The sequence below is a fragment of the Quercus suber genome, unplaced genomic scaffold (genome assembly GCF_002906115.3).
Source record: "Quercus suber isolate HL8 unplaced genomic scaffold, Cork oak 2.0 scaffold_351, whole genome shotgun sequence".
Lineage (NCBI taxonomy): Eukaryota > Viridiplantae > Streptophyta > Magnoliopsida > Fagales > Fagaceae > Quercus > Quercus suber.
Genome location: NW_027069803.1, coordinates 645,071 through 669,045, shown reverse-complemented (window position 1 = coordinate 669,045; position 23,975 = coordinate 645,071). Strand labels below are relative to the sequence as shown.

Genomic DNA, 23,975 nt, shown 5'->3' with positions numbered 1-23,975 from the left:
ACCAAAGCTACCCAGGGAAAATCCGAAGTTGGGTTTATTTTGTTTTTCCTAGTGAACAAAATGGGCCAATTCTTGAGGTGTATGGGCTTGAATAGTCAGTTGGGCTGAACCATATCCTCCTACCCCACAAAGAAAGCTTGGTTGCTTTTTGTTATGGTTAACCACTGCCACTGCCACTGCCACTGGGTACAATACAACACAAGTGTACAACAACACCATTTCCATTGTTCAAGACTGAAGGCTATGCAGCTCTATTCTGCCAATTGGGAACTGTTTACTACTGCACTCACTGTAACCTTACCTTCAGCTCTATTCTCTTCTTTTATTTCAATTTTGAATTGCAACAGACATTGGTCTTTTATCTTGGAGAAAAAAACTTTCTCGGTTCTTTTTCATTGTGTTTCAGTTAAGGTCTTTGTTCATTATTTTGTTTATTTCTTGTATTCCCTTTTGGTTGGTGGGAGAATGATGGTAAAGTAGAAGGAAAATGTGAGTTACTAGTGGGACAAGATATTTATCATGTTAGCTGACTCTGTGACTATTATGTATCATAAAGTATGTGATGGAACTATATATGCTATTTCATGAATGAAAATGTGTACTAGATTGTTACATCTCAAAAAAGTTACATTTTTTTTTTCTTGTCATTTTAGTTACTGGTAAATGGTGTTTCTCCAACCTAGGATCTTTTGTTTGTTGCCCATATCAACCTTTTTGTTACTGTTAGTATTGGTGGATTAATTCTGGAAGTTGGAAGTTATGGGGTGATGCAAACACAGTACCTACATACATGTGTTGTTTTTTGTGGGTATGGTAGTTTTTGTTTGAATGGGCTGTGGATTGTTGTTATGGGTATGGAAATAGAGACTTTGAATTGTGAGACTGATCTATAAAATTAGCTTATGATATTGTTTCATATAAAATGTTCGTGAAAATGCCTAGCTAAACCAATTTCTGAACCAGTTTTTATACAATTACTGCTTTAGTGGCCTCAAAAGTCAAATCTGCTAATTCCTTATAAATCATGGTTACTCTTGTGTAGTTTAACATGGACAATGTAGCTGCGAATTAATGGTTTTGGCTAAATGCTTCTCAAATCAGCTTAGAGCATTCAGATTAATCTCTAGATACTGATCACTATACAAAAACTTGAATTGAAGTTACCTGATGGCAGCAACTATGGGAAGTGAACTATGGTCTAGTGCGTGATATTGAGCCTATTCTTGATGCGATTGAGCTTAGTGTTGTACCTTTCCTTGATAGTCTGTTGTGCTGGCGACATTCTGCTGTCAAAGAAAATTTGATTTCTTAGAGTCATAGTGACTCAATTACCATTACTTTCCAGGACATGGCGTCTCTTGGTTTGCCACTGGATACTACTGCGGTATTTCCATAGTACACAACCAAATCAACTCCATCCTGCCAGCTGGGTACTGTGTAATTCCGCATTCACTGTAACCTTGGTCTTTTATCATTTTTTTTTAGTAAGTAACAGCGGTCTTTCATCATACTAATCAGAAAAAAAGAAGAAATTGGTCTTTTATCATGGGAAAAATTTCTGGGTTCTTTTTCATTGTGTTTCAGTTTAGGGTAATTGTTCTCAGATGAAGTATTAGAATGGAAAACAATATATATAAGAATTGATACCAAAAATTCATTGGATAATCTATAAGCTTTGTGCCAACGTGCTCTTTTTTATTTGTCTAGGTGTTAGGGTTCCTTAGATTGTTCATCCAATATAGAGTTCCTTGTTTCTCTTAGACTAGCCTTTTGATTTTTGTTATTTTGCTTTCATTGTTCCTTTGTGTTCATCATCATGAACTAAATGATTTTATTATTTTTGTTCAATATAACCACACTTATTACCTATCAAAAAAAAAAAAAAAATGATATCATCATCCATTTAGATAATGAAGATTGGATTATAGGTTATGTTTTAGGAAGGATTAGGGATCCCTCGTGAAGAGGATTAAGTTGGCCCTTGCAAAATCTTTGTGCTAAGAATGGATACTTGGTGTTTTCCAGAATTTTGACTTGGGAATAGCTTTGACCAATTTTTATTTTATTTCTTGTGTTCCCTTTTGGTTGGTGGGAGAATGGTGGTAAATTTTTGGGTCCTTTTTCATTGCATTTCAGTTTAAGGACCTTTGTGTTGAAGTTGGTCTTACTAGAAAGCCTTTTATTGTGGGGTTTCTGATAGGCAATTTTGGGTGGTTTTAAATTTTGGCGAAACTACACTATTAGTCCTTAAAGTTTGTCTGTTGAGTGCTTTTAGTCCTTGAAGTTTCAATGGAGAGCTATTAGTCCCTAAAGGTTTAAAACTAAACACAATTGCTCATTTCACTAACTTCCGTTAGTTTCTTTGCTTACTTGTCTAACGGAAGAATGAGTAGGCATATTTTTAATGATGTGGCACCCCTGTCATATCAGTTGCAATGTCTAAAAGTAAAATTGTTGCAATGTAACTTAAGTGGCTGAATCAAAATTTGACACTTCATTTAAAAATACAACCCAGAACCAAGTCAGCAAAATTCTAACAAAACCTTAAAATCTCTTTTCCTCTCTGGTACTCCTTTCTCTCTCTGTAAATAGCCAAACATGAAACATCAGAAAAATACAATGAGACAAGGAGGACTCAAGACAGCAGCCACTTGATTTGGATCAAAGTCTCCAAAGACCTTCAGATCTTCAAAAAGAGGCAGCACACCTGAAGCCTTATAAGATCCTAAACTAAAACATTCACGAAGCCCAATTTTTAGCGTACAAGTCTTAGGAAAGCAATGCTCAAAGAATTTACCTAGATTGTCATAGTTTTCTTGTTCAACTCATGCTGAATTTTTGCGCAGAGATTAGGCCAATGATCAAGTCAAATACCAAGACAAATTATATAATATTAAAAAAAGAGAGAAATAGATGGAGAAAATGAAAGGGTCCTATTGGGTTACTGAGAAATTTAATTTTAAATGTTCACAACAAGAGATCTGCTCCAGGTATTGCTTATATGTAGGACTATTTAGGCTGTGCACTAATGTACGGAACTCTCTCTTGCGGATCTCCTTGTCTTGCTGTCTCTGGAGATTTTTGACATGGATTTCATCGAAGTTACACAGAGAGAGAATGAGAGGTAACGGCGAGAGAGAGAGAGAGAGGGGTAAATGGAGAGGAGAGATTTTTGGGATTTTTTTAAATAAAATTTTTTTCCATGTATTAAAAGTATGCCTACTCATTTTTCCATTAGACACATAAGCACAAAACTAACAGTAGTTAATAGAGAGACCAATTGTGTTTAGTTTTGAAACTTTAGGGACTAATAGCGCTCAGTTGAAACTTTAGGGACTAAATGTGCTCAGCAGGTAAACTTCAAGGACTAATAATGTAGTTTTGCCTTAAATTTTAAATTTTGTGTTGAATTTCTTACAGTCTGGTGGGGTTGAAATTTTTTATATGGTTTTGTAAGCTTGCAATAATGCATTTTTTTTGGTAATGCCTCTGTTAGGGTGTTTCTCCACAAGCACCTAACTGTATTGCTGGACCCAAATTAAGATTTGAGTAATCATTTTAAAAATTATCAGTCATGATATAGAGGTTTTGCAAAGATGATTCTTATCATACACATGGAAACAATGATGATGTTTCCCATAGGCTGCCCAAAAACAATGATGTTTAAATTTGTTTGCTTTATGTTGGTAAATATTTCCTTAAGAACCTCTTCCAATTCTAGTGAGTGACAATTTTCCACAATTTAAGTTACACATTTTTCTCATTGTTGATGCCAATCCCGCTTATCACTTTGATTGCAGTTTTGATACTCTGCTCATTTGGAATCACTAAATTTGGGATCATTTGGAGTTGAATACTGAATTTGACGATATATAGAGGATGCTAGACATTAATCAAAATAAGAAGAAGGCTATTCTAGAATAGCGAGATGCTGAACAAAAAATTCTTAGTAATGACTATACTGGTGCCAGGGATAACTTACTCATGACACAAAAGCTTTTTCCAGCAATTGATAACATTGGCGCAATGTTGGTTGTCTGTGACATTCTATCTGCGTCCAATATCAAGTTTCCTAGTTATGGAATTGATTACTACTGGGTTCTTCAGCTTACGCCTTCGTCTACATTTCATGCTGTTAAATCTTGTTACCAAAGTCTCCACACATTGTTACAACCTATCAAGACAAAGTTTCCTGGCACTGAATTGGCTCTGAAACTTGTGGAGGATGTGTTCTCCATGCTATCTAACCGTGAGAAACGTTCTGCGTATAATTTAAAAAGGAATGCATGTAGGGAGGATTATGAATCTTTTAATATAAGAGCATTATCCTGTCAAAATATAGCAAGTAAGGAAACAATAATAACTGCTAACAATTCTTCTGTGTGTGAGAGGAGTTTTTCAAGCCAAAGTTTGGGTTATACTTATCTTGTACGCTAGTTTGATGTAATAGGAGACAATGGAATTTGACACTGTATACACTAGGGTTTGTTCTTGATGTTGTGAAATCGCTAAAGGTACTAAAACGTAAAAACTCTAGTATGATTAGCTGGAAAGTCATGTTCTTTAAGCGTGAAAAGTCTAGAAGGTGAAAAGTCTAGAAGGAAAAACTTTTATGTTCCCATAATGTTTAGGAGAGAAAATTGCTAGCCTCTCATCCAATTGAAGCCACCCCTATTTATACAAAGGAAAAAAGGTCCAATTTTCCTAAGTGTGACTTACTATCCCAAGTATAACATATGATTATATTGTTTTGTTCTCTAAAGAGTCTAAACTACTAAAGTTGTTTTTTACTATAACAAAATTTCTTCCCTTGCGCGAAGTTAAATTCACTCAATGTATAATTTTTTTCTCCATATATTAATATGTCGTGGAAAGTGCAATCCATGTCAAGTAAAACATGTTAGGCCGATTACCGACACACACACACACACCAAAAAAAAAAAAAAAACCACAAACAAACAAACGTCTTAGGCCCTAGCCACGATCTTTGCTAATCAAAATTTGTGCAAAGATTTCAACATTCATTTGATGAAAAGAGACATTGGAAATTCTTACCGTCTACACTGGATTTGTTTTTTGACCTTGTGAAATCCCTCTAGTTATTTACTAGATAGTCATGTACTTAATGTTTGAAAAGGTGAAGCAATTATTAACCAAAATTGTGATTATTATCAAGAATGCCTTTTACTATTTTGTGTGTTTCATGAGAGGGAAGAAGGAGACAAGATAGAGAAAGGAAGAAGATGAAAAAAAAATATATATCTATATTATATTTTACTTAATTTTTTTTTGTTATCACGAGTCATTTTACTTATTTTTTTCCAGTCATTGAGCTGAAGAAATTATCAATATGATAACTTCACTTGTCTTATGGATTAAAAAATTAAATTGAAACAACCAGAGTATGTGTGAAAGTGACCCTAAGTTGGAGGGTCTTTTGCATTTTGTCATAGTTTACTCACATAAAACATGGTTAAAACATTTGACAATATTTTTTGTTCTTTTTTAAGCCAACAACTTTTTTGGTAAACTCAAGCCAACAATTTGTACTCTTGGCTTGCTGGTAATTTTCCTACAGCAAAACAGATTTGTATGAAAACGATTTAGATCAGTCAAGATGCCAAGGGAATAAAGAAAAGTAAAAGAGCTTGATTTTTTGAACTTAAATCTTCATTATAAGTTGTAGAAAAGATTGGACAAGAAGAATAAATTAATATACCGATAAATCTAAAAATCTTCATCATTGATTATTACTACTACATATAAACTTAAAATTTGATCCACAGCAGAGCATACACTAAATTAAAAATCTGAAAATTTTATTCGAAATCCAAATAACATTTCTAAATTCAAGAAAAGCTAAAAACTTTTAAATTCTTGTGCGAGCATAATATTTTCTTTTGATAATTTCTGAAGAAAAATTAAAATATGTGTCATTTGAACAGAAACTATCAGGCCCATATACCTATAATTAAACACAAACTATGCACACACAAAAAATGGAGCTCTATAGAGGTTTTTTTTTTTTTTTTTTTGATTGAAAATTTCATTAATCCAGTTGAGTAAAATAACATCAAATTGGAACTACCAAAGTTTGCCTGAAAGTGACTCATAGTTGATTGAAGGTATTCGGTCAAAGAAGCAGTGTCCAAGTTGTTGTGCTAGTTATTAATTATAGTGAGGTTATTCAAAAAAATGGTTAAAAACAGTTTACGCTAATTATCATTATTATTATTATTTTGGGTAAAATTCATCCCACCAATATGTAGTGTTGATGAAACTTCCAATGCCACTTATTTTAAAGTTCCAATTGGATATATCAATAGCGTAATTAACTAAATTCAATTGGTCAATTAGGAAGAAAATATCAAATAAAATACTAATGGTTGTGCATGTATTTTTTACTTGGAGAAACTTAGGACTAATTGTACACCGCCTTTCCCAATACACTCAACTCTCTTGGGGTATTCCCTAGTGGTTTTAAAGATTATTGACCTGTGATGCAGACAATGAAGAAATGCAAAATTGTACACCGATATCTACACAAAGAAGGTAATGCTTTTTGCCACTAAGTCATGCGTGGGAACACATTAACAACTATTGTTACTGCTCAATCAAACATCACAACAACAACATATTGGTAACTGACTCAAAGCAACGGACTGCAACAAATTGGTAATTAACTCTAAAACTGTCTGGACACATGAACAGGCACAGCAGTGAGCATGAGTTTGTGCCTTTGTGGTTGAAATCAATGAAACATTGAAATGAGAGGCCTTTATCAAATATGCCAATGAGTTGATCATTGCTACAAACTAATTTAGACTCCAGATCTTTACACACAACTTGTTCGCAAACAAAAAAAAAAAAAAAAAATTGTTGACAAGTCAAAAACTTAACAAGCAAACCTTGACCAGAAATGGAACAGATGGTGTAAGTGTCAAAATTCATAAACTTTGTGACAGTGACATTCTATCACACATTCAAAACAAAGATGGATAAAAAAGACTTGCTTCTATGTTGGTTCTATGCTAGCATGCATATAGGAATTCGAGAAAGATGAAATTAACAAGTCTTACTTATTAAAAAAAAAAAACACCTAAAATAATTGTTAAGTTATTGTTGACAGGCAGTCCCACCCCCCCCCCCACCCCCCCCCTCCTTTTTTTCGTTTTTTTCTTTTTCAACTTCTTACTTTGTGTTGGTCTTCATGTATTTTTCATTTTTGGTTTTTTAGGTTTTGAAAGCAAGGCATTAGGATAAGATGTACCCTAGGTATCTTGTAGAAGAAAAAACAAATAAGATGAACCATCGACGTTGCCTGATTGAAATCTGTACTTTGCTTTTACTGCTGACTGCTAGTGAAGACAGGTGGCTCCTTTGATGATGACCATAGAGGTGGTTGGCAACTAATACCAATTACATATGTTCATCATTCTATTCTACCAAATAATTCAAGTCAATTAAATCAGTCATAAGGTTCTCTTTAATTAAGAACTGCATATCTTCATCCAACAAATCTTGCATCCTTAGTTCCAGATAAGAATCAAAATTTTAGATAGCAGTAAGCAAATTTTTATCTTGAAGAAGTTTTGATATATATTGAAACTGTCTCAAAATAACTCTGGCTCTTCACAAACGTCATAGAAAATCTCTTCAACAGCCAATGTCACCTCCTCTCTGCTTCAAGAGTTCCTTGATCTCTGCAATGTCCTGTGCAAAAGAGCTGAAGATGATTCTACACACCAGAGCCCCCTAGACCAAATTTGACCAATATAATTACCATTCCACCTAATTATATTGCACAGGAATTCTTACAAAAAAAATTAAGTAAAGCAAACTGAGTCCCATCCTTTGCCAATCGAACAAGACAGTCAAGTACGCCTACATGATTCAAATAGCTTTTGTATATGTTAAATCTGTACAACCAGGGTAATCTTCACTTGCTCCATATTTAGAGATAACCAAAGGATTCACTGGAGATAGAGGAAGGTGAAAGAAAAATGTAAACAATAATATTCTAAAAAAGTAAAATTTACATAAAAACATACAGTTAGACAACCTTATCAATCAGTTATGAGGAGAAAAGAATTAGCTTTTATTCGAAGCAATATGCAATAGGATATACCTTGCGCTGAAGCATTTTGGTCTAGATGAGCAAAGAAATCTGCAATGTGAGAAGAGCAATCAGCATCTTGAAGAAAATATTATTAAAATGAGCAGGCAATAATCTATCATAGAGAAAACTTATGTTAGAAGTATCACGCCATTAATGCTAAATAAAATGCAGCTATAAGAAATGATATTTTAATCCTTCAGTTCCTAGAATGCAATTGTGGCATGTGATATACAAAATCATATGCAAGTACTAATAGAACAAAATCCATTTTCGGTTCTGTAGTAACCTGATCAAGGAGCTCTGCATTAAAGATAGTCCCAGGATTGAGAATGAAATTGAAATGTCTCCAAAAAACAATGAGTTCAAGTTTTAGTATTTTTTTTTTTTTTTTTTGTTCAAATTTATTAAACATTTAACTTCTCATGAAGAGCTGGATGAATCATGAACGCATCTATATGAAGTTAGAAATAGCACCAGTTAAGAACAAAATGCAGGAAAGTTGTTAAGGTTATCTGGAAATGCACACTGATATCCACATGATTCCACTGACAAAGAGTAAATCATATCACATTGAATGTGATAAAAGGTCAAGAAATTGGTAAAGGAGAAATCTATCAAGGAGGCCTTTTAGCCAAACCCAGGAAATCGCAATTAGAAGCTTTATTGATTTGATAGTTAGAAGTCCAATACATCTGTTAGGGGATACAGGTATGCAGAACAATTTAACTTTGTAAGAGAATGTACAGAAATCAAAACTGCTAGAAATTTAGAATAAACTGATGCAATAAAGTTTTTAGGTATGAATAATTTTACGTGAACACTTTTCTTAACAGGGGAAAAAAAGACAAAAATTTACCTATAGCCTCTGATGAAGTATAAGTGGGATGTCGGCTAGCACACCATTAACAGAGAAGTTGCCATTGTCAATGTAATTCAAGAACTGAGTCACTGGATCATAATTGTAACTGACACTAAGTGGAACATCATTTGCAAAATCTTCTAGCTCTTCTTCATGACCTAGTAAATAATCAGTTTCATCTGCATGCCATAACTAAGCCTTGAGAACAAGATTTACAGAGGAAAATGTCTTGACAAATTTAAGATTCTTTAAGAGAGACCATAAGTTTGGTTGGTTTAAGGCTCAGTCTCATCTTGTCCGAGGAACTGAAAGACCAGTTTTGCCATTTTGAATTAAATCATGCAGTAATTCTTCTTAGGAAAGCAACCTCTGGTGGTGAAATATTATTAACAATTACACTTTTGGATACAGAAAGTATAATGCTTCTCATACTCGAATTGTGTTGAGCAAAGAATAGATCATTCTGCACAAGTATTAGAACAACAGGGTGGGTCAAATGATAACTGTGCAAATAGATCCTACATGTTTAGAGAAACATCTTACCAATGATAAGAAGAAAGAAGACCCAATCAAAAATTTAAGAAGGAATTGTGATCTTTTATTTACCTGAATGTTCAACATGAAACCTGGGGGCGTGAACACTAAAGCCACATTTTTAATAGTGAGAATTTGGAATGCATTGCCATCAAACTTATAAGTTCAAGAGAAAACTCCTTACTGGAAGGAATACAGAAATTATCATTAATTGTTAATGCAAAAATATTATATAAATTATATCCTGTTGATGTTTGATATAAGTAAAAGGGATAATCTGAATTGGTACTTGTGGCCATGGCACTATAATTGTGGACACATCTAGGTATACTTCCAAATAGCTTATTATGTGAAAGGTCCAAGATTTGGAGCAATGTTAGAGAATATAGTTCTTCTGGAATGTAACCCTGAAAATTATTTGAGTGAAGGTTAAGAATCACCAAGCTTGAAAATCTATGTCCTATCCAAGAAGGTATGCTTCCAGTGTAGTCAAAGGCGTTTGAGGTAGGCGCCCAGGCGAGGCGAGGCGCCAGAAAAGCGCCTCAAAGGCATTGAGGCGAGGCGCTCGCCTCTGGAGCACTAGGCGCTCGCCCAGAAATTTTTTGTTAGGCGAAAGGCGAGCGCCTGGGTGAAGTTTGCAATTTAAAGGCCGTAATGGCATGTTTTGTAAATTTAAAGAGGTGTATGGTTGGTTTTAAAACTTTTTCCTCAGTGGGGATGAGCTGTCACCCACTATATCAAATAAAACAAAAGCATAAAACAAAAGAACCAAGAAGAAATTTCGGGAACACTCCTCTTCATCCACTTTCAGAGCAAGCAGTGGGTATTTTGTCTTCTTCTCGGCAGTCAACCAACGTCAGGTGATATTTTCCTATTTTTTTAGTTTTTTTTTTTTACACTTTTTTTTCTGAGTTCTCTCTCACTGTGACACTGCTTTGGTATTTTTTTCCCCTTTTCTCTTCTCTGTTGGACTCTCTTTCTCCAGCAATGAACCTCTCTGTTTTTTCTCTGTTTTTTACCCCTTACCCTTCTCCCTTGTACTCTATCTCCCACAACTCCTCCTCTGTTTTTTCTCTGTTTTTTTTTCATTTTTTTTTTTTTTTTTTGTTCAAATTTATTAAACATTTAACTTCTCATGAAGAGCTGGATGAATCATGAACGCATCTATATGAAGTTAGAAATAGCACCAGTTAAGAACAAAATGCAGGAAAGTTGTTAAGGTTATCTGGAAATGCACACTGATATCCACATGATTCCACTGACAAAGAGTAAATCATATCACATTGAATGTGATAAAAGGTCAAGAAATTGGTAAAGGAGAAATCTATCAAGGAGGCCTTTTAGCCAAACCCAGGAAATCGCAATTAGAAGCTTTATTGATTTGATAGTTAGAAGTCCAATACATCTGTTAGGGGATACAGGTATGCAGAACAATTTAACTTTGTAAGAGAATGTACAGAAATCAAAACTGCTAGAAATTTAGAATAAACTGATGCAATAAAGTTTTTAGGTATGAATAATTTTACGTGAACACTTTTCTTAACAGGGGAAAAAAAGACAAAAATTTACCTATAGCCTCTGATGAAGTATAAGTGGGATGTCGGCTAGCACACCATTAACAGAGAAGTTGCCATTGTCAATGTAATTCAAGAACTGAGTCACTGGATCATAATTGTAACTGACACTAAGTGGAACATCATTTGCAAAATCTTCTAGCTCTTCTTCATGACCTAGTAAATAATCAGTTTCATCTGCATGCCATAACTAAGCCTTGAGAACAAGATTTACAGAGGAAAATGTCTTGACAAATTTAAGATTCTTTAAGAGAGACCATAAGTTTGGTTGGTTTAAGGCTCAGTCTCATCTTGTCCGAGGAACTGAAAGACCAGTTTTGCCATTTTGAATTAAATCATGCAGTAATTCTTCTTAGGAAAGCAACCTCTGGTGGTGAAATATTATTAACAATTACACTTTTGGATACAGAAAGTATAATGCTTCTCATACTCGAATTGTGTTGAGCAAAGAATAGATCATTCTGCACAAGTATTAGAACAACAGGGTGGGTCAAATGATAACTGTGCAAATAGATCCTACATGTTTAGAGAAACATCTTACCAATGATAAGAAGAAAGAAGACCCAATCAAAAATTTAAGAAGGAATTGTGATCTTTTATTTACCTGAATGTTCAACATGAAACCTGGGGGCGTGAACACTAAAGCCACATTTTTAATAGTGAGAATTTGGAATGCATTGCCATCAAACTTATAAGTTCAAGAGAAAACTCCTTACTGGAAGGAATACAGAAATTATCATTAATTGTTAATGCAAAAATATTATATAAATTATATCCTGTTGATGTTTGATATAAGTAAAAGGGATAATCTGAATTGGTACTTGTGGCCATGGCACTATAATTGTGGACACATCTAGGTATACTTCCAAATAGCTTATTATGTGAAAGGTCCAAGATTTGGAGCAATGTTAGAGAATATAGTTCTTCTGGAATGTAACCCTGAAAATTATTTGAGTGAAGGTTAAGAATCACCAAGCTTGAAAATCTATGTCCTATCCAAGAAGGTATGCTTCCAGTGTAGTCAAAGGCGTTTGAGGTAGGCGCCCAGGCGAGGCGAGGCGCCAGAAAAGCGCCTCAAAGGCATTGAGGCGAGGCGCTCGCCTCTGGAGCACTAGGCGCTCGCCCAGAAATTTTTTGTTAGGCGAAAGGCGAGCGCCTGGGTGAAGTTTGCAATTTAAAGGCCGTAATGGCATGTTTTGTAAATTTAAAGAGGTGTATGGTTGGTTTTAAAACTTTTTCCTCAGTGGGGATGAGCTGTCACCCACTATATCAAATAAAACAAAAGCATAAAACAAAAGAACCAAGAAGAAATTTCGGGAACACTCCTCTTCATCCACTTTCAGAGCAAGCAGTGGGTATTTTGTCTTCTTCTCGGCAGTCAACCAACGTCAGGTGATATTTTCCTATTTTTTTAGTTTTTTTTTTTTACACTTTTTTTTCTGAGTTCTCTCTCACTGTGACACTGCTTTGGTATTTTTTTCCCCTTTTCTCTTCTCTGTTGGACTCTCTTTCTCCAGCAATGAACCTCTCTGTTTTTTCTCTGTTTTTTACCCCTTACCCTTCTCCCTTGTACTCTATCTCCCACAACTCCTCCTCTGTTTTTTCTCTGTTTTTTTTTCCTTTACCCTTCTCTAGTCTGAATGTCTTACAGCAACTCTCCCCTATCTTTTTCTTTATTTTCTTTTCCAGTATTTTTCCCTTTTCTCGAACTCATTACTTCACTCAATTTTTAGAGCTTAAACCATATTAAATGATACCTAGCTAGCTTAATATAGAATACTAGATTCCAAACAAAATCAAGGGCAAACTCAAAGGCCTCAACATCACAACCAAATATTGAAGAGGAAGATGCTGATTCTGATGAGACCGAGGAAGAGAATGTTGATGGTTATAAATCTAGTTCAAGAGGCTTTGAAAATGATGAAAACTTGAGTGAAGAGTCTGATGATGACCTTTAGATTAAAACCAACAACCACATTCAGGCTATTAAATAGGCTAATAGGCAGAATGTTCAATCTTCAAATGCTTTTGTTTTGTCATGGATAGTCATGAAGTTCAATCTTCAATGTTTTGTCAGGAGTTTTCTTCTTTCTAATATGAAGTTATGAACAATATTTTGGTTTAATATTTAGATTTAGTTGGTATTTGGATGGAGACTAATTTTTAAATGGTGATTTATGGTTAATATTCAAACTTAGTTGATATTTGATAATTATCTAGACTTAGTTGACTGTTGATATTTGGATGAAGACTCATTTTTTAGTTGGGATTCAAACCCACAAACTGGTTTTATAAACCAGGCTGACCAGCTCCTGTCCATTAGGAATGGAGTCAGATTTGTTTATATAATATTCTTATACATCAAATTAATTAGATTGGAACCCTATATGTAAAATAACAATATTTAGAATTTGGCGCCTCGCTTCACTCGGGCTAGCGCCTTTTTGGCGCCTCGTCGCCTCGGGCGATACAAGGCCTTGGCGCCTTAAGGGCGCTTTTCGCCTTTAACTACCTTGCTTCCAACAAAATCATTCTTAGCAATATCAATGGGAACCAACTCTTTACAATTTATTTATTTATTTTATGTTTATTTTTTTCAGTTGACTATTTTTTAAAATGCCAAATAGATTTGAAACAAAAATCTTTAAAAAATCATTGCAAACAAAATTAGAATCCCAACAAAACACCACAGAGAATTAAATTTACCCCACAAATTCTACGTTACCTAATTGGTTAAATCACCAATTCAACAAAATCCTATTTCACCTAGACCCAAATCCCTCTGCAGCAAACCTAATTTTATCAACATACACATATACATCTAGGTACCCTCCCAAATAGATACAGGCACGTATATACAAGATTACAGTTCAGATTCTTCTCATGTGCAGTAACTTCATGAAAGGGAAACAAATCTCAAAGAAAAATGTATAGAGAGTTGAGAATCATTTATCTCAATGTATCACAAAATATGAACTTTTGCAATCGATAAATCCTGTATGTTAAAAGCTGTCTGTTACATTTAAAGCAACTCACAGTAAAGAGCTGGGAGTCATAAAAAAAGATTTGTCACAGTTAAACACAAGCTCCTAACCAAGCCTGTTACTTGCAAGTTGCAACACTATGTTTCACCAATATGTTACTAAGACTTAAAAGAATAATGCAGCATAATTAAGGAAATAGACAACTCAATTTCCATACCTTTCAACTAAATCAAGAGTATCAATGTCTGGAAGTAATATAAGAGACTTGGATGTCAAAGGAAGAAAACCTCTTAGTGCAACGCCTCTATCAAACCACGAAGCCCAAAGATACACACTGAATAAGCCAAGCAACTGTATATACCAACCTATGAAGAGACACAGAATTCAAAATTACAAAACAATAACATGTATTTATTAATTCACTTTTTAGAGTTGAGTTAGATTTTGGGATGTCGTACCTGACCAGCATGGAAGAATATGACCCACAATCCCTCCAATTCTTCATGGTGATAAAAGCTACTTTGATCATTTTAGAAATCCCCATAAGATTCACATCCACCATGAACCTCACCTCATCCAATCCCTCTCTCTCAAATTTTCTTCGATTTCAAATATTTCTCTCTGTTTAGACTCTATGCCTTCCATGAATGTGATCTAAGAGGTTTAGTCACAAGACATGGAACTACATAGAAATTTTCTGAAGCAAAAAACTATAGCATACTAGCACACCGTGTGTCATATCACCTATTTCCCAATGAACATCAAAGGTTGAATTTTTCACCAGAGACAAAGTAGACTTTCGAGATGCACTCCTCTATAGCCTATGCTTCCTTCTTAGATACTAGTTGCAAGGAATCCACCAAATAGCCTTCAATTTGTAACAAAGAGCATTTTTAGTTTGCCCAGATATGTAGATATATGTTGTCTTTTTTATTGACACTTTACAGAGTGATCACTAAGAGACTCTAAAGAAAAAATGGGCATCATTGCAAGGAATGGAATATTACTTTTAACAAATCAATTACTTTTATGAACTAAAATGTAGTTTTGCACCATTAATCTATAGGAATAATAAAACTACAACTTGGATTATCGTTGATGTTCACAAGAAGAAACATCATATTCATAAATTTTAATGGAGTGAATTTAGCAAGAAATATAAGAATTAATCAGCTTGAAGATGATAAAGAAATAATCAAACTATTGATTAATATGATTACATGATGTTTGCACTAAATATTCAGAATCTTACAACATTTACTTACAATGCTACCAAGTTTGTGCCAATAAACTCCTAAGCTTGTACCCTAGTTGATCCAGGAATTGAAAGTACAAAAATCTCCATTGCTTGTTCAACAATAAAGGACCCAATACAACCCAAAAACCAACAACAAATCCAAGTGCCATGCTCACATAAAACCAATCCACATCAACTCCACTAAAAGCCTTGCATTCTTTCTTTTCAGTGTTAGGTCGTACATCCTTTATATTACAGTTATCAATAAGTGGAGGTCCACAAAGTTTGTTTCCAAAAAAATTGGATGCATCAAGACTTTGTAGCTGAGTGCTTGAAGGGATTTTCCCAATTAAATTGTTGTTTGACAAGTTCAACTGACTCAAAAATGTCAAACTTGACATACTTTGAGGAATTTGACCAAAAAGTTGGTTACTTGAGAAATCAATAGACTCCACTGATCCCAAATCACCTATATTCTCAGGAATCCTTCCAGACAAGATATTAAATGACAAATTTAATGACTGTAATCCTTTGAGATGCATCACTTCTTCAGGGATCTCTCCTGATAAATTGTTGTTGGAAAGGTCTATTATTTTTACTAGTTGAAGTGTGGTGGAATACTCAAGATCTTTTCCCTTAATCGCAACCAATTGACTCTCAATAGGCGCAAAAAAATATGCATTATACCAAGGTAATGAAAAAAAGGGATTATCTGAACTGTTACTTGTGGCCATGGCACTAAAATTGTGGACACATTTAGGTATGCTTCCAAATAGCTTATTATGTGAAAGGTCCAAGATTTGGAGTGAAGTTAGAGAACAGAGTTCTTCTGGGATGTAACCGTGAAAATTATTTGAGTGAAGGTGAAAAATCACCAAGCTTGAAAGTCTATGTCCTATCCAAGAAGGTATGCTTCCAACAAAATCATTCTTAGCAACATCAATGGTCACCAATTGTTTACAATTTTTCAAAGAGGATGGTAATTTTCTTGAGAATCTGTTGTTGTCTAGGTGCAAATACCGAAGATGAACCAAAGATCCAATGGAGGTTGGAATACTACCAGTGAAATTGATTGTTCCCAAATTTAAGGCATACAAGTTTTTCCACATCATCCAACAATTACTTATTTTCCCTGATAAAAGATTTTTTTCAAGACTGAGGAACTGCATATATTTGGGCTCATTCATCTTGTAACACAAAAAGTGAGAGATAGATCCCGATAGTAAATTGTTAGAAAGATCAAGGAAGGACACGTTAGAGGATATACAAGGTAATGGACCCGTGAAGTTATTTGAACTCACATCAATTATTGAATCATAGGACAAAATCATTGGGATATGTGAAATCTCTCCATATATCTGATTATGAGAGATATTTAGATAAGTAAGCTGAGAAGTCAAGTTCCAAAAGGAAGGAGGAACTGCATCTAAAATCCTTGTGTTGGATATGCCCAAGTCAAAAGTTGCCTTTGTGAACAAAGCCACAAAGGAAATTTTGGCCCTAAATTCCATGATCCCAAATCTAAATGGTTGAGTTGAAAAGGAGGGGTCCAATTGTCACTTACTTCTAAAGTCAGTCGGTTTTGAGACGCAACAAGTGTTTTCAATCTCATTGAATTAACAAAATGAACTTCTAAAACCACACCCTCCAACATATTTAAACCAATATTTAGAGACTCTAATTTTGAAAGTTGTCCCAAAATTTGAGTGAAAGTTCCATTAATTTGATTGCTCTCAAGGTCCAAGGATCTCAAGGACGAAAGATTTCCTATAGACCATGGAATTGGACCTGAAATTGAATTATACCCCAAAGAAAGACTGACCAGATTTTTAAATTGCCCAAGTTCAGCAGTTAACTGCCTAGACAGTTGAGCATTAGACAAATCTAAGATCTCTAGTCCATTTGAAGCACATCCTAATAGAATTTCAAAGATTTCAGATATCTCTTGACTCAATTTGTTGTATGACAATGTAATTTTCCTTAAGTTGCAGAGATTACCCAAAGATCTTGGTACCTTTCCTTCAAGTTCATTGGATGACAAGTCTATGCTAATGGCAGATGTTAGGTTTCCAATGGCACTAGAGATTGTACCCTGCAAACTATTGTCCCCGAGGTTGAGGAACTCAAGATGACTAAAACTGTATAGCCAATTGGGAATTGAAGAGTTGAAAGCGTTGAGAGATAGATCGAGGTGCCTAAGTGAAGTCAAGTTTTGGAGATGAACAGAGATTGGACCTTGAAACTGATTCCAAGATAGATCGAGGTGCCTAAGTGAAGTCAAGTTCTGGAGATGAACAGGGATTGGACCTTGAAACTGATTGTTAGAAAGATCGAGGTTCCTAAGTGAAGTCAAGTTCTGGAGATGAACAGGGATTGGACCTTGAAACTGATTTTCAGATAGAGCAAGCGAAACCAGATTATGAAGACCAAAGACCCAAAACGGAATCGAAGTGTTTACAAAACTGTTGCCTGAAAGATGAAGGGTGGTGAGAGATGAGAAGTTAATACTGGCTATCGGTGGGACAAAACCAGAAAGGAGGCAACCTGACAATCGCAACTCTAACAAGGAAGGGAGTTTTCTCCTGTAGCCAATCAGAGGCTTTGCTAAGGTTTGCAGAACTCAAATCAAGGTGTTGTAGTAAAGGAAGACCAGAGAGCCATTGAAGGTTCTTCACATATAAATAATAATCATTATTATTATTATAATTATAATTATCTCCAAGATTGAGATATTGCAAATTAGAGAGATTCCCAAGTTGATGAGGAATCAATCCCACAAATCCCGCATGGGAGAGATTAAGATATCTTAAGCTCCCCATTGAACCGAGGAATTTGGGAATTTGAATACCACCAAAATCATTGTAACTGAGGTCCAAGTAAATCAAATGCTTCAAATCAAGCAAAGAAGGATTTATCTTACCACCAAATCTGGACCTCTCATAATCTTCATATGGAGCTTCCTGTTGGAACTCCTCATAAGCATAAGGTATTAAAAACTCCTCATACACAGGAGGAAAGGTTCTGAGATGGAGTTGGAGGACATGACCGGTGTGGTTGTCGCAGACAACACCGACCCAGTGACAGCAATCCACGTCAGATGCAGCAGCCCAAGAGGCAAGGCGGTTAGAAGGATCTGTAAGGTGTTGCTTGAAGTTGAGAAGGGTGTGTCGCTTGCTTTCAATGGGGATTTTTGAGAAAATAACTACAAAACCCAAACAATATTATTAGTTAGGCAACGTTTCAAACATATTTCATTTCTAGCAATTCGACTATAGAGTAGTCGATTTTACTGTTCATAATGCTTTTTTTTGTGAGTGGCGTTGGAAAGAAGTCGACTTCAGTGGAGTCGACTTCTTTACAAAGAAGTCGACTCTACTGAAGTCGACTTCTATACAAACAAGTCCACTGTGTAAAAATTCAAAGAAACCTCACAACCAGAGAAGCGTGTTCTTCGTGCTTTGCCGTACCCGAGCGTGTTCTTCGCCTGGGTTCTGGTGAAGAAATCGGCGCCTGGGTTCGTGCTTCGTCGGAGTCTGGTGAAGAAATCGGCGTGTTCTTCGTGCTTCGCCGTCGGTGTTGCTGGGTTCGTCGGGGTCTGGTGAAGAAATCGGCGCCTGCGTTCGCTTGCTCGTCGGTCTTGCTCGTCGGTGTTGCTGGGTTCTTCGCCTGGGTTCGTCGGCGCCTGGAAGGCTTCGCCTGGGATGCTGGGTTCGTCGATGTTGCTGGGTTCTTCGCCTGGAATGCTTCGCCTGGAAGTTGTGGGTTTTTGGTTCGTCGGCGCCTGGAATGCTTCGCCTGGGATGCTGGGTTCGTCAGTGTTGCTGGGTTCTTCGCCTGGAATGCTTGGCCTGGAAGCTGTGGGTTTTTGGGGAAGTCGACTCCTCTGAAGTCGACTTCTTTGAAAAAAGATAATATGAACAGTAAAATCGACTACTCTATAGTCAAATTGCTAGAAATGAAATATGTTTGAAACGTTGCCTAACTAATAATATTGTTTGGGTTTTGTAGTTATTTTCTAAAAAAACCCCTTTCAATGCAACGAACCTCAGAGTTAGAGTGGGCAGTGCAGAAGTTTGGAGGATGAATAGTGAGCAAACAAAGAAGAAGGGTTAAAGTAACAGCCGATATTATTCTCATCATCGTGCTTTTATAAAAATAATAATAAAACTGATTTATGATTTTGTTATGTTTGGGACCAATGGCATAGGACTTATTTATAGGATGCGAACCCATCCATCTATCCATTTTATTGTACTGTGCTCGAAGAAGAGTTTGTTTGATACTTTCAATTTCAACCACACATTAGGGATTGACTGACTTAGTAAGTCCTATAAATGGGACCCTCTATTTGTAAGCCCTTAGGTTCATTTGGATACATCTGAATTTTCTATCTTTACGAAGGTGCAATGCATTTTACACGGTAATTTGATTGGTCAATACTCATTCATTAGAATTTCCTAATCAAAACTAGTCAACAGAATTTAACAGGACAATAGAATTTCCTATCGTATACAGTGGGTTTGTTTGATATTGTGAAATTTCTTTATCTAGCAATTGAAAAGTATAGTATGAGGCTGCCTAGTTCCAAAAGTCATATGCTTTACTAGTAAAGAGTTGAAATGATTATTAACCAAAATTGTGATTATTTTAGGACCAAAATTGAGATTATCAAGAGTACATTTTATGAGCGTGTCATGGATATGAGCCAATTTTTTTATATTAGGTAGTAATGGCCTCTTGTCCTAAATTCATTTAAGGCACTATTTGTGGTTTACTTAATTTCAACATTCCCTCGAAAATGAAGTTTATATATCTCCAAAAAATAAAAATAAAAAATATATTTTTTTAAAGGATTGCATAATTTTTTGATGTTAGGCGAAATGAAGTGGTGTCCTAGTTATTCTATTTATTAGCTATTTTAGTGGTCTTATTCACAATTGACAACATTGTTTATTTGAAATTCATGCCAAAAATATATATGATGAAACTTCTAGTTGGAAAAGAAATTGATATCTTGAATTTCAAATATTCATTACAAGTTGTAGAGAACATTGGAAAAGAAAAATAAATTCAGATGAAAATAAATCTAAAAATGTTCGTCAATGATTTTTTTTTTCTGCAGCCAGTCATTGATAAATTATTACTGTATATAGACTTAACTGAAATTTTGATCCACAACGAAGTATATATTAAAGATTGAAGCAATTACACATCCCAGTGTGCTTTTATTGCTTAGTTCTAAGCTATTCTTATGCTACTTGTCGTGTACATTGTTTTACCGCAAACTAAATTAAGCAACGTTTGGACTATTTATTAGTTACAGACATTACCACATGTTGTTTGGTAATAGGCTGTTAGAGATGGCGGGAATTTTTGTTTGTTGACTTGAGCTTAATCGGTTTTTAATGCTTTAAATTTGTACCACGTGTTAGGGATTTGGCATAAAGCATTGACTCGGTCAGTCTTGCATATGCAACAATTTTGTGGGACATTAATAGGTTCATTTTCGGATACATATATCAATTTTCTTTTTTTGAGAGATAATTATAATATGCTGCTAACCTCGCAACTCGAACTCATTCCCCCTTAGACCTCCAAGCACATTATGCATGGGGAGGTGCCAATTCAGCTACAAGCACTTTTCTAACTTGAGAAAAGTGCACTACAACTTATTTTACACGGAGCTTTGATTTGTTACCATCATTCATTCCTTTATCAAAACAAATTTCAAATATTCAAGGATCATTAATATAGAATATGTCCCACTTTGATTTTAACTTTTTATTTGTTGTCTTGAGCTTAATCGGTTTTTAACGCCTTAAATTTGCACCACACGTTAGGGATTTGGCGTAAAGCATTGACTCGGTGAGTCTTGTATATGCGACAATTTTGTGGGACATTAATAAGTTCATTTTTGGATACTTATATCAATTTTCTTTTTTTGAGAGATTATTACAATATGCTGCTAACCCCGCAGCTCGAACCCTTTTCCCCTTAAACTCCCAAGCACTATGTGCATGGAGAGGTGCCAATTCAGTTACAAGCACTTTTCTAACTTTGTGTTATAGGCAATAATTATAATATTTTAGCATGTAGAAGAACAACAACAGAAAGGCGTATCAGATGAATAAATTGACTTTGTTAGAGATTATAAGACAAATAAATGCACTGGAAAGAATAGATTTCGGAATATATGAATGTAAAAAGAAGAAAAAGGAAGTACCGGTTGAAAGGTCATAGAGTTTTAATCTAGATAGAAGACGACCAATCTAGAAAGCACTTGGAATGCTCCTATTATCTGCATAGCCTTGGCTGCCACTTTTTTGCCTCTCATCTACTTATGATTCCAACTTGTATTCTTGGCGAGAAAAAAGAGCTCTTGCCTTCAAGAAATGTAATTGAGAAAAATGCCACAAGAAACATATCAACACCCTTTTTGGTTCTTAAATAATACAAATTTTAAGAACAAATTTATAAGGTTAACGCATAACCTAAGCTTGTTCATCAAGATTCAAGACCCAACAATGTAAAAAACAATATAAAAAATAGAGTAAAAATTCAAAAATGGTCATATTTTGGGCCCTTATTTAGGTTCATTTGGATTTATATCAATTTTCTAAACTTAACACAAAAAGAGTAACATATTTTAGACGGGATTTTGATTCATCATTTGTGATAAATCCCACTATGTTTACTTGTTTAGACGGGATTTTGATTTGTCATTTTTGATAAATCGGACTATGTTTACTTGTTTACATAACTTGTGATAGCTATTTCCATTTTAAAACTTTTTTCTTTTTTATCTTTTTTTTTATAAGAAAAACTTTTATCTTTTATTTTTGTTGTTTTCTCTAAAATTGCAAAAATCATAGGTGAATCCCTTCATGACTACCTCTAATATTGCAAACATGGGATGAAACAAACAATCAAGCCAATATTCATTTTTAAGCTGATATCGTGAGATACTTTGTAGCTTGTAGGCAGGGAATTCTAATCATGAAATAGATTTTAATTAAAATGCCAAACACAGAACAAGTATGTCCTCTCACAAATCACAATGGCAGTTTGTTTTTAAATTTGCTTATGATCCATACCAATAGATATTAGAAACTTGTTTTTTCACTAATTTGCTGCTTTTGCCAGCAATAAGCTTAGGCTTTAGTAGAAAATTGTAGCCGTTTTAGTTAGTTAGCTAATTCTTGTATATAAAACAGAGACGTATTATTTCACTGCATTAATGAGAATTATGATCACATTCTCTCAATTGTTCATTTATACACTAATTACAAATCCGAAAAATTTATTCAAATTCTAAATAACATTTCTGTATTCAAGAAATTAAGTTCAAAAACCTTAAAATTTTTGGGCATTAATACTTTTTTTTTTAATTTCCAAGGGAAAAATTAAAATATTTGTCATTTGAACAAAAACATTACTAAGATTAAACACAAACTATACTCACAGCACAAGAATCACAAATAGTATTGTCCTCCTGTACTGAATTCATTGTAGAATAAAGCACTATTGGTGTTTTAACCAATTTCGACTTTCCCTAAAAATCAAAGTCCATCTTTCTCCACAAAAAAAAAAAAAAAGGGGGGAGAGATTTGACAGGGAGTGCATAATGTATGATGAAACGTCTAGTTCCACTAATTTTAAAGTTCCTATTACAGATATTAATAGCTTAATTAACTGGATTGAATTCGTCAATTAGGAAAAAATAATGAAAATAAAATTCCAATGATGACATGCACAGAAATATGATCAAGAGTCTTTTACTTTAATGGCATTTTTGGCTCTTCTTTACATTATGAGGATTGAGGACACCCTCCCCATGTTGTAACAATTGAATTATTAAATACAAAAAAAAAAATCCTTATGCATGAATGTTTTAATTAGACTTAGGATCAATTGGAAAGTGGAAACTACCTTTCCTAAAATAACTAATATCCCACAAGAAAATTTAATTCAAGAATGATCAATTGGGATTCTAATAGATTTTGGTTGGGATGTCAAACACTTACAAGTAAGTCCTCTCACAATGGCAGTTTGTCATTAAATTTCTTATCCTATGATCCATACCAAAAGATATTAATAACACGTTTTATAATTTGTTGCTTTTGCAGCTTTATAATTTGTCAGCAATAAGATGAGTAAAAATGGAAATGATGGCATGGCCTTGAAAATTAATGAACCTTTGTGACAGGGTACTTTATCATGCATACAAAATAAGCATAGGTTTTTTTTTAATCTTTATTTATTTTATTTTTTTAAAAGGCTATTGCCATTGTGTTCATCCTTATAGGAATTTAAGTGTAGATTAAATTTTCGTTTTTTTTTTTACTATTCCTTTTTCCTTTAATTCCTTTATAATTTCTTCTTTTGTGTTGGTTTAAAATTTAAATGGATTTTTTCTCAAGTTTTAGAGCATGGACTTTAGATAAGCTGTTCAACTCTTAAACACTAAGCATTGACTATAAGTCTTGAACATGGAACAAACCGAGATAAGAAATTAAGAATAAAGTCCATTTTGGGTGGCCTTATAGCTGATTTGTCTAGATATCAATTTTCTTCCTTGCCAAAAGTCTGACTTATTTTGGACGGAAATTTTATTGATTATTACTTGTATACAAAATTCAGGGATCATTGAATTGGAATAGGTTCCTCA

The 23,975-nt window shown here is 34.5% G+C and overlaps 1 long non-coding RNA gene and 1 other non-coding gene across 10 annotated transcripts; both read right to left on the bottom strand.

Annotated features, from left to right (window-relative positions):
- Positions 1 to 7,468: 7,468 nt before the first annotated feature.
- On the bottom strand, positions 7,469 to 10,603 carry LOC136061779 (uncharacterized). 4 transcript variants are annotated; one of them, XR_010623618.1, is made up of 4 exons: positions 9,585 to 10,603; positions 8,976 to 9,441; positions 8,129 to 8,167; positions 7,469 to 7,976 (listed from the first exon to the last, which is right to left on the bottom strand). It is a non-coding gene; the product is annotated as an uncharacterized LOC136061779 (long non-coding RNA). The 4 variants fall into 4 exon arrangements; XR_010623619.1 differs by having other exon boundaries at positions 8,976 to 9,157; positions 9,238 to 10,597; XR_010623620.1 differs by having other exon boundaries at positions 8,976 to 9,157; positions 9,585 to 10,597.
- A 7-nt stretch (positions 10,604 to 10,610) lies between these two features.
- LOC111990205 (uncharacterized) lies at positions 10,611 to 18,882 on the bottom strand. 6 transcript variants are annotated; one of them, XR_010623625.1, is made up of 6 exons: positions 18,775 to 18,882; positions 18,228 to 18,509; positions 14,529 to 14,938; positions 14,288 to 14,435; positions 11,344 to 11,801; positions 10,611 to 11,263 (listed from the first exon to the last, which is right to left on the bottom strand). It is a non-coding gene; the product is annotated as an uncharacterized LOC111990205 (transcript). The 6 variants fall into 6 exon arrangements; XR_010623624.1 differs by having other exon boundaries at positions 10,611 to 11,547; positions 11,691 to 11,801; XR_010623622.1 differs by having other exon boundaries at positions 10,611 to 11,801; positions 18,743 to 18,882.
- Positions 18,883 to 23,975: the final 5,093 nt, after the last annotated feature.